The following is a 7,509-nucleotide window of genomic DNA, read 5'->3' as shown; positions in this document are numbered from 1 at the left end:
CACAAAAATAACTTTTCAATAAAAACTCTATAAAAAATTGAATTAACTCCTGTGATTCTCAGCTTTAACTGTATATGATAAGAAACACCCATGCAGGTTTGTAAAACATTTTCAGACTTGATTTCCAACCAAATAGTTCCATTTCTTTGATGTAGAAATAGATGTAGGCTTGGACAAGAGGGGCTGCAGGCAGCCCTCAGCTCTCTAGTCCCCCTCCTCCATGTTCTACTTGTCTGAAGTGCAGACTGGACATTACCTCATTCCTGGGAGGTGCCAGCAGGGCTTCAAAGGGGTAGAACCTCTGCTGCTGTGAAGCAGATGCTACCTCAGACCAGAACCTGGGAGGGAAAGGTGGATGGGTAGGAGGGAGTTGTGTGTAGAATGGAAGAAAGAACAGAGAAGCAGGAAGAGGGTGAAAAGTAAAGCTGTATCTATGCGCCTGGCTGTCAGAGAAGAAATGTGACAATAACAGAGGGGTTGCCACAGAGAACAAAGAGGCCATCCAGCTATTCAAAGATTGTCTGGTTTACTGCACTGTAAATAATTTGCTTCTGTTCATCTCTTTTAGAGAAAATTATTGCCTTCTGTTGTTATTTTCCTCTAGCTCTTATTCCTGTCCCCACTTTGTAACCATACATTATTGTTAATCCTCCTATCCTTAGATCCGGTAGCATGACATAGTAGTTACCTGACACAGATTTGTTGCCCCACAGATTTGTTGCCCCACAGATTTGCGTTGAATCAATGGATGGTGAGCCGGTACACTGTCCTCCCCACTCACAGCGCCGTGGATGTTAGGTGCCATTCTGTCTTGTCCTCAGACAAAACATATCCTGCCTTCTTCTGGGTCTGCAGCACTTGGCACTTTGCTTTCAGTTACTCCAGACTGGCCTGTCCTAAAGAGCGTGGGTTAGGCCTGCATCTCCACAGGGCTATGAGTACCTCATGCAAAGGGGCTGTTTATCCACCAGCTCCCAGCACAGCACTCACATTGAGTAGGCTCTTGAATGTTTGCTACATGCAGGCAAATTTTCTTTCTCAATATTATCTGACTGATGTCTGATTTGTTCATCGCCTGGAATGAAATCAATGCTAGAAAGGGAAAAGTACAGGGTCCTGATCATACAGTTCCTTCCTGGTGTAGATAAGCTGTAAAACCTCTGAGTTTCCATATCTGTAAACCAAATGGACTAACTCAGCTATAAGGACGCTTCCAGTCAGAGATTGAAACACTGAAGATATAGAAGGTATTTAGAAGTGTAACACTATAGAGAAGCAAGTGAACCTGTGTAAATTCCCTGCAGATCAACCTTACTTTATATAAACCTCACCATAACTTTGAAATGTGAATTTTATTCCCATTTGAAGAACAAAAAATTGATTTGTTCAAAGTCCGATGTGGCCTAGGATTTGAACCCAAATGTGTTTTAACCCACAGCCCAGTGTCTCTAACCTCCACATGCCGCTTTTCCAGTGGGAGACTGACCATACAAGACGGTGTCCTGGAGGACACTGCTGAAGAAACAGTGGCTTCTTTAGAATGGAAAATAGTCTTCATTTTCCCTTTTATCACAGGTCGTAATAGAAGACAGATTCATAGCATGACATCACAGTATTACTAAATGATGTCTTCTTCCTAACTCTGCCTTTATTCCCTTATTGAAGTCTACTAAAAGAGCTAAAGGCATTTAAAAATGGTTTTATTTGAATTATTGAGAAAAAACAAAATATTTTTCTGTTTTTTATGAATCTTAAAGCTAGTATCTCTCTACCAACCTACCATGCAATCTTCCCCAGTTCCTCCTCCAAATATACATATAAAACCAAATTTAATCTTGAGTCCAAACTCTTCTAAAAGCTTTGGCTCATAAAGTTACTTGAAATAATTAAACTCTAAAATCTAGAAGAAATATTTCATAAAAATATTTGATAAAAATCTAGTTGGTTCTCAATATTTAGATAAGAATTCCTTTTCTACCAAACATAAAATTGCAACCCCACATAATAATAGCTGTGTTTTTTTTAGTATCCATTGATTGACAAAATATGTGATAAAAATTCAAAATGAATTCAGTTAAGCTTTGAAAGTTTGTATTTCCTGTATTTCTAGGCATCTATATCTTATATACGTGCGAAAAATAGCTGACAGTAAGACAGGCTGAGCCAATTGTCAAGGGCCTTGGATGGCATACCAAGGAGACCGAAATTTATTCTGTAGGCAAAACGAAGTCAAGAGAGGTTTTAAAGCAAACTGACAAGACCAGATTGATTTTTTTTTTTTTTCCAGAAGATAATTTTGGCAGTAGTGTAGAGAGTCAGTTGTGAACCAGAGAGAACAGTGGCAGGAGTTCATGAAGGAGCTGGGAGATGGTACCAGGAGCCACAGTGACCCAGAGAGACTTCTGCCCCCAATATCAGGGGACTTGACGAGCAACCGGATATGGGCAGCACACAAGATGGAGCACCCGAAGATGTTTCTAAATTTGGAACTTTTGGAGACCGTTACCTTGAAAAGAATAAGAAATAGCAGAGGAGGTATGTATATTTTGGATGGGGCCGGGGGTTGGAGTGGTGGAATGGTTAGTGAGACTAATAATATTGACATGTATATGCATTAAGTTTGAAATGATATGGAACATTTGGCATGCCATTGGATATTTAGTCTAAGAGTCAGAGCTCTGAGCTGGATCTTCAGTTAGCAGTAAACCACAGTAGGTATGACAATGCTTACAAGTCAGATAGGCCTTGATTCAAATCCACTTATCAATTGGCTCAAGCAAAACCCTGAATGTTACCAAGCCTTAATTTTCTCATTTGCAAGCCACCATAGTGTTGGAACTGTCCCCTGAGACAGTGGAATTTATCACTCTTGAAAAGCAAAAATAAAAGGCAGGACCCTGGGGATGCAATGCTAGGGAAACACTGGAAGGAATGACAAGCAAAAAGGTTAAGAAGGAAAGAAGAAAATCAGGAAAAGAGTAACCTGTAGTCGTTACAGGAGTTTCAATGAGCAGGAGGTAGGTCCAATTCCTGAAGGTAGGGACTAAACATTAATCTTGAATTAACAATGAAGTCACAATGCCCTGAAGAGTGATGTGAGGATAATGGCAATCTACTGGGGCATTCAGACTCAAGTCCCGTAAGGACCCAGGAGGTAAGTCATAAAGTATAACTCATAAAGAGGTGAATGAAATTAGTTGATTTAGGTGCACTAAGCAGAGATCCTGGAATCAATGTTAGCTCAAGGGGCTGCAAATGGCTTGAACGTTTGGTTGGTTGCTGAAACCTGGAGTTAAAGGTACTTTACACTAAATGAATTTGAAGTTTCATAACATTCCTGGTATACTGATGAAGGGATCCAAAGGCTTAGGGAAAATGATATGCTTAAATATGCTTATTATTACACAATATCTGTTCAGGTACCCTCTGTGTTCCCCAGAATGGTCCAGAGGATGCACCTTTCACTAAGGCTTTGAGAAATACACTGGGAAAGGAGAACCAGCATCCATTAAGAGCTCTCTGTTGGCTATCTCTAAAGATTAGAAATGAGAGGGGAAATTGCTACCATTAAACTGGGATCTCTGAATTCAGTGGGGATGATGAAATCCTGGAGTGGCAGGAGTCAATCAGTTGTATTTAATCACAAAAGACAAGGAACATAATGGGCAGCAGAGCTGAAAGCCATCAGAAGTCTGACGCAGAGAGACCTTTAACATTCTATAGTTGATCATGATGTCTCAAGAAACTGAAATAGATGGTCACCCGACTAATGTCTTACTTGATGAGTGTAAATAGTATAGTGAAAAGAAGTCTACCACATTTGGCAATAAAGAATGGTGGACCCTCAATCAGTTGCCAGACTTAAGGCAGTTCACAGATCCGAAGCCCCCTGAAAGGAAGGCTGACAGGGTTCCTTGGAGAATGCTCCTACTAGACAACCAAAGATGTATACTCCAAGTCTTTCTTCCAGCCCTAGTTGAATAGTTTTCAACCTGGGTGCAATTTTGCCCTCTGGAGGATAGCTGTCAATATCTGGAGACATTTTGGGTTGTCACAACTGAGACAGTGTTACTAGCAACTGTCTAATGAGTAGAAACCAAGAATGCTATTGAACACCCAACGATGTACAGGACAGCCTCTACGACAGAGAATTATGTAGCCCGAAACATCAAGAGTGCTTTTCCAGGAGACCTGTGACCACTGAGTTTTGACAAGCAGAAAGTGGGTCAACATTATCATAATTTGCAGTGATTTTAAAGAACCAGGGCTAAACATTAAGCTTGAATTTCACATATATTATAAATCAGAGAGTCACCACACAGATTGACGAGTAATGTGAGAGCAGTATTCAGGCACTTCAAGAGCTCAGAAAGTTTAATTATCCAAAGCATTATATAATTGCAAGAGAGAGGCAGTTATCTGGATTAAAAATAAAAAGAATATAATTAACCATATTAAAAACTAAGAGAAATTTTGTTTTAAATGTCAAGTGATCCTCTTTCATTTACTGAATCCAATCCATCAACAACTGTAATCCAAAAATCAATCCCAAATCCAATCTTTCCCATCTTTCTCTTCCACTACCCCCATCCCACCTCCCACCCCACTCCTTGAAGCCTCCATCACGACTCTCCTACTAAAGTGGAAAGCCACTTTAGTAGCTTCTTTACTTTCGACCTTGTTCCTGGAGAACCTATTTTTGATGTGCTGCTGTGAGTGGCCTTAAAATGTAGATTACTCACAACTCTCCTGAGCACCACAGAGTCCAGTTGAGTCGGGGGTCATAGTGTATGAGATGAAACTGGGTTGTTGTTTTTTTCCTACTCCAAAGGAAAGCCCAGAAGTATGAGTAATGTAGGAACCGATCCAATTTTGCTCTGCTTGATAGAGCACATATAAAAGGTCTTCCTGTTTCCTTGCTTCCATTCCTGGTCCTGCCCTACTGCCACACACCAACTCACAGATCACCTTGCACAGCAGCAGAGTGATCTATACAAGTCAGGTCACTCAGCATAAAACACACACTCACAAGGGCTTGCTGGAGCCAGTGCCTCATCCAAGTAGTCCTGAGTAGGTAGGGCCTGAGGGTCTTACAGTTTTTAATCTCTCCAGGTGATGCTAATGTACAGGCACGGCTGAGAGCCAATGACCTACAGCTGTGCTTTTCAAAATCTAATGCATGTACAAATCACCTGGGAGTCTTGTGAAACTTCACTTTCTGACCTGGTGGGGCCTCATACAGTTCTAACAAGCTCCCAGGTAGTGTTGATGCTGCCTTCTGAAGACCACATTATGAGTAGCCAAAGCTAGGAGGTTACTCATTGCTCTCTTGTATCCAAACCAAACTTGCTCATAATTACTTGCAAACATATTTTCACCCTTGACCAGTCCTCCAGTTTCCCAACCTCTTTAACCCACTAATAAATCTGCAGCCAGTCAGCTCGGGACTGCCCAACAGGACCTTCAGGACAGACATTTGTGGACAAGATAATGACATAATGATGATGCCCACTATGAGCAGGCCCAGAATATTTGAATGGAAAACACTATTTCTTCTCAGTTTATAGTAAGGCTTTCTTCCAGGCAAAATTAAGCAAAATTCAGGTTAAAACTAATCATAGTACCCTCCTGTCTTTGATATGCATCTAAAGCAGTGTTTCTTAACCTTTTAATTATTATTACTTCCTTGAGGAGTATTCTTAGACAATTTTTTTCCCTATTTGCACCCTCTCCCACAGGAAATGTTAATGCCACAGATGTGTGTGTGTGTGTGTGTGTGTGTGTGTGTGTGTGTGTGTGTGTGTGTGTGTGTCTGGCCTTTTGTAGGGCCACATACCATTGTAACACCTAAGTTTTTGTTTGTTTGTTTGTTTGTTTTTGGCTGCCCCGTTGAAGGCCTACCACTCTCAATGAGAGTCATTCCAATCACCTAGATCCCAGGCCTGGTGTGTAGACCACATACTCAAACACTTTTATCCAGCCTGACCCTGCCAGGCCAAGTAAGTGAGAGAGGAAACCAAGTCTCTGCTACTGACACATTGTGGGACCTTAAGCAAGTATCTTTCCTTTTCTTATGCTGAATGTCTCATCTGCTATATAGAAATAAAATATTCACTTTGAAAAACAGTTGTGAGGCGCAGGAGTGAGGTGGAGCACCTGTAAAGCATAACTACGATGTCCAGCACAGGGCAGGTATTCAAAACAGAGTAGGAACTGGCCATGAGCTGGTGGCTGCCCTCCACAGCTTCATACCTCAGTTGGGACAGATCCCTTTTGCCTGGGTCTAGTAGCATCTTGATGGCTCAGCTGAAGAGTCAGATGCATCTGTTGTCAGGCCCTAGTGCAGGAAGGAGAAAGACACATCTTCCCTGGAGCATTTGCCTGAGAACCAGGGCATCCTAGAGCAGTCCTAGGAGTATTACTGGAGTGGGGTAAGGAGTTGAGAATGATTTATCAGAACAAGGAAATGTACAGCCTGAAGCCAAGGCTACTGCTATCAATTTGTGGTCCTGACCCAGTCTCTCCAACTCAATGCTACCTCCTGGACAAGAATAGATGTGGGCAGCCCAGCTCTGCCACACCATTTGTCATCACAAATGCCCCTGGAAAACCTGACCAGAGTTCCATTTCAAGTGTCATGTTCAACCTCCCTCTCATTAATCCTAGCTTGTTTCCTCAAACACCATCCCTATCAAACAGTACTAGCTAGCTACCACTATCCTATCTATCAGAGATCTCTATCTTCTCAGACTACCTACCACCTACACTTAACCTTCACCCCAGTGTATATCCCTACTTTGTAGAGTACCATCCAAAGCCCGGTATGATATTTTTCTCCTGCACAGTGCCCAAACACTACCAGAAAGTGTGAATCAGCCCTTGCCCTTTGCCTTACACACCACAGATACCATGGCTACCATCCTTCAAAGAAAAGCAGTTTCTTCCTTCAAAATTACAACTTCCTCTTCCACCAACTCCTAGGTCTCTGCTCTCCCGAACTCACTGTTATAATCAAGTGCTTAGCCAGTGCCCAGCAGACAGAAAGCCTTAGATAAACACCTGTTGCCTATTTCTCCATTGCAGGCATCGGAAACACCCACCGATAAACACTGTGTATCTGGCTCTATCACCCAGGAGCTGTGTGACTTCCTATATGTGAGAACCATGACAATATAATTGAGCCTCAACAATTTGACCTGTCAAATGGCAATAAAAGAACCACTGCCAGTGCTGTCATGAGGGTTGGGACAATTAAAAGATTAGACGCCCAGTAGAGAGTATGGCTCCCACTTGGGGCTTCTCTGGTGAGAGACTGACCTAAAAAGATGGTTACCCTGGTAACCATCTCCTTTCATTATTATTATTTTTTGTTTCAGGATACAACTGAGGACCGAATTGTATTATATTACAGTACAGACTTATTATTACGGAATTATTATTTTTTCCTGACTTCAACCCTACCCCATAGTGGATCCTACCATCTGGGCCAAAAGCCTCTTTAGATTCTAG

This window comes from Pteropus vampyrus, unplaced genomic scaffold (genome assembly GCF_000151845.1).
Source record: "Pteropus vampyrus isolate Shadow unplaced genomic scaffold, Pvam_2.0 Scaffold4, whole genome shotgun sequence".
Taxonomy (NCBI): domain Eukaryota; kingdom Metazoa; phylum Chordata; class Mammalia; order Chiroptera; family Pteropodidae; genus Pteropus; species Pteropus vampyrus.
Note: the sequence above shows the minus strand (reverse complement) of the source record.